Source organism: Oryctolagus cuniculus, chromosome 6 (assembly GCF_964237555.1).
Source record: "Oryctolagus cuniculus chromosome 6, mOryCun1.1, whole genome shotgun sequence".
NCBI classification, from domain to species: Eukaryota; Metazoa; Chordata; class Mammalia; order Lagomorpha; family Leporidae; genus Oryctolagus; species Oryctolagus cuniculus.
This window is the reverse complement of record NC_091437.1, coordinates 42,043,447-42,047,736: the sequence shown is the minus strand read 5'-3', so window position 1 is coordinate 42,047,736 and position 4,290 is coordinate 42,043,447.

Here is a 4,290-nt window from a genome sequence, read left to right as displayed (position 1 = left end):
CCGTAAATCAGCAGACACTATAAGAACAATGCCAATAAAAAGCATATGGAAAATTTCTGTCCATAAATAACAACAAAAATGTCACTGAGTTTTAGCTAAATATTATGCCCTTCTGAAGGCTGCCTGAGGCTGCGTTCTCATTGTTAAAATGGAGATTAATGTATAAAAACTGAGTTTAGGGACAAGCACTTGGTCCAATAGTTAATGTGACACTTGGGGTGCCCATATTCTATATCCAAGGGCCTGCATTGAATCCTGGTTCTGCTCCTAAATACTAGCTTCCTGCTAATGAGCACTGGGGGGAGTCAGCAAGAAAGGCTCAGGTACCTAGGTTCCTGCCACTCCTGTGGGAGACCTGGATTGAGTTTTGGGCTTCTGGCTTCACCCTGCTCCAGCCCCAGCTATTGCAGACATTTAGGAAGTAAACCAGCAGATGGGAGATCTCTCTTTCCCCATCCCCTTTCAAATAAATAAAAAATTAATTTTGTAAAGAATGTTTTTAAGAATTACTTCCCCTTGAAGTATTTAGAAAGTTGGAAAGAAAAATGAAAAGGAAACTGTCCATGCCACTTAGTGTCGTTCACTGCCTCAGCTGGGTATCAAATAAACAGTCTTTTAGAACACATACACCACATTTGGGGTACACTGAGACCATGCGTTCAAAGCATTTGTCACTGAGCTTGGTCTGAAATAACTGAATAGGTTCATTTTTATTATTACTGGTGACAGACCCAATCCTCTTGGTTAGGACACAGCCCCCCTTGCTCTCCCCACACTGAGTGCTGACAGTCTAGCCCTGTCACCACAGAGGCATCCCTATGTGGCACTGTGGTTTACTGTCTCCTGTCTTTTAAGACCACTGACTCAATTTCTCCCTTATTCCTTTTTTTTTTTTTTTTTTTTTTTTTTTTTTTTGACAGGCAGAGTTAGACAGTGAGAGAGAGAAAGAGAGACAGAGAAAGGTCTTCCTTTTTCCGTTGGTTCACCCCCAAGTGGCCGCTAAGGCCGGTGCGCTGCGCTGATCCAAAGCCAGGAGCCAGGTGCTTCTTCCTGGTCTCCCATGCGGATGCGGGGCCCAAGGACCTGGGCCATCCTCCACTGCCTTCCTGGGCCACAGCAGAGAGCTGGACTGGAAGAGGAGCAACCGGGACAGAATCTGGCACCCCAACTGGGACTACAACCCGGGGTGCCAGTGCCACGGAGCTGGCCTCCCTTACTCCTTTTAATCCATCCTGTTCTGTCCACTTTGATAATGACCACATGTCACCTGGCCTTGGTTTTTATACCAACCTACTCTCTCTGTGTACACTTTAAGATTTATCTGGAATCATTGCTTTGAGAAGCCTCACCTGATCTCCAACTCCCACACTAGAGAGAACCAGCAGCCCCCTTGACTGTGGTCCTTGAGTCACCCACACATCCTTCTGTTTGTGACAGTTACCTGGCTGTACCACAGAGCTATTTCTGTCTTCCCTACTCAGTTATAAATGTCTGGAGCCACATTTTACCCTTTAGTTCACAACAGATGCTCAAATCTGTTTTCATATATGGGTAGAATATAGAGGAGGAAGGAAGGAAGGAAGGAAGGAAGGAAGGAAGGAAGGAAGGAAGGAAGGAAGGAAGGAAGGAAGGAAGGAAGGAAAGAAGGAAGGAAAGGGGAGGGGAGGGGAGGGGAGGGGAGGGGAGGGGAGGGAGAAGGGAGGAGAAATGGTTTCACAGTGATGGATCATATTGCTTCCAACTTTCTGATCTCCTAAGAAGGAAGAGAAACAAGGTAATTCAGGCAGAGCTGGCTTAATTCCCCGGTCTGATTTTTTTACATCCCTTGCACACACCATCCATGGCATTTCTCTCATGCTACAAACACCTAAGGACTCTAGCTTTCACAGAAACTACCTTGGCTCCTTGCCAGAAAACAAACAAGCCTAAGAATAAAGAAAAATAAATAAATAACAACTGCAACGCCTCCTACTTCGAGGTCTGGGAAATGAATTCCAAATGAGAACTGAACTCAAAGCCAAATGTTTGGCTCTCAGTGACAACCAGCTCCTTGGCCGAAAGCCTCAGCCCCCTCCTGAGACCACTTAGAAAAACGTCTGCCCAGAGCGCTTCCTGAGAGCCGCTGCCTGCTCTCCACCTCTCTGAGGCATGGAGAAATCTCTGCCAAGAGAAAACAATCACACCTCCTACCTACCACTTCAAGGTCATTGTTGGTAGTTGATCATTTTCCACCTCGGGAGCTTTCCAAACGCTTCCTCGGGAATTTGGTTATGTGTTGAAAGTGTTTGCTCAAACCAGGTGAACCCCCATCTACCTGTATGAGTCACACACACACACACACACACACAGAGTCAGACTTCGAACCTGGCACCTCCTTGCCGTTCAAGTTCCACAGCAATATATGTCTTACAGAAGCTCCAGACGTGGCCTAAGCCTGGGGCAAAGTCAGCTTCCAGAGAGGATGAAACCAGGACTAGGGAGTGGCAGAGGAGGCTCTGAGATGTGCTAGGACAAGACAGTGGAGAAAATGCACAAAATGAAATAATAACAAAACCTCCCTGCTGAGCACTTGACTCAGATAAACCAAGTTCCTGGGAAATTTTGAATAGTGGTGCTCCCGGAATGTGATCGCAGGAATATTTCTCTATGCCCCAGCTCCTCTTTTAAGAACATCTCACACCACACACAAAAAAGCCATGTTCAAAGCCTCAGTTCTCACTAAGTAACAGCATCTGGCCTTGGGTCTTTTCCATCCACTGCTCTCCTACGTGGAAGGAATCCATGATGACATAGCTGGCCCACTCTCCTGATGATAATGTCAAGGTATTATCCGAGAGAAGCATCAAGTTCAAACCACACAGGCCCAGCAAAGCAGACTAGGGAGAATGAGAGAGCTTATACTGAGGCAGTGTTACCAGCCAGAGGCACGCCACTTTGGGAGACATAAGACTCTAAGCTCAATTCCATGATGACTTCTCATCTCTGAGCTTAGATTCCTCATCTGGAAAATAGGGATATGGTCTGTCTTAAAGGATGAATTATGAGGTCTGTGTTTAGTGAGTGATATATACTTATACAATGCTCAGGTACTATAATCAAAGAAGTGCTCGATGATATTTGTTGAATGTCAAAACAAAATGACTCCCCCTGTCCTGAGCTCCAGGTAAGGGAATCCAGGCATATCTTGAAGAGCAGGTTGCTCATTCCTGGCTTTCATAAACAATTCCTCATCCCCAACCTGCATATGAGGGCAGGTTGTAGGAACAGTCAGCTCTGTGTACAGACAATGAAGGGGTACACTTGTATTTAGAGAATTGAAAATGATTAAAAATCAGTCTGTTTTAGTGGCACCATGCACAAGCAATTCTAAGCCATATCAGCAATAAAATATCCCTCCCCTCTCCCACCACCTACCCCAGTCATGCCGCCGTCTTGGTTAAGAAAGGATTACTCCCTGCACCCTGGCTGTTCCTGTCTCTCCTCAGACCCCATCTGGCACGGCAGAGGCCAAGTCCCCAGGACTCTTCCAGCAATCAGAGCTGCTCCTAGATCTGTGTCTGTATCTATTTTTCTGGGGAATGCCTTAAATCTTTTGGCCCATATAGTTTTGAGAAGAGGGCAGGGTAAGAACCTGAGCTACAAGTAAAGTTACATTAAGCCACTAAGTCTCTAAACAGACCCAAACCCGGATAATGGGCTCAATTTTATCAAACAAAACTTTCCCTCTTATTTGGTGTTGCTCAATGGGCTTCTTTCCTTGAAACTGAAGTTTGACCACTGGAAGGCCTTAGGCCTCCATTTGTTTTTTTATATAGTAGGAAGAGAAAAGGACATAGAAAGTAGAGCTGGAGGAGGTTATCTAGACAAACTCTTACATATAAGGACACTGATAATCAGAGAAGAAAAGGGACTGGTCCAAGAGCACACAGCAAGTGGGTGGCAAAGAGGATGAACAAGCACCTGTGGCACTAGGGCAGCAAGGCTGTACACACAAAATGCTGAGCTCAGTGCCCGATGGAGCAAGCTGCTGATGAACACTACCTGCTACTTTTGTGCCCTTGCTGCTGTTTACCGTTATTGTTACTGCTGAAAACAAGACTAGACCCACATCTTCAGGCTTTGGGGAAGCTCCTCCCGGCACCTCGTTCAGTGTCAAGCACAATCAAGGTCATGCTGAACTAACTGTGGGGTAAGTACATTAGCTACTTCTGCTCAGAGACCATCTATCCTGTGTGACCATCTCCAGCCTGAGACATCCAATCTCCATACCCAGAGACTCCAGCCTGCCAC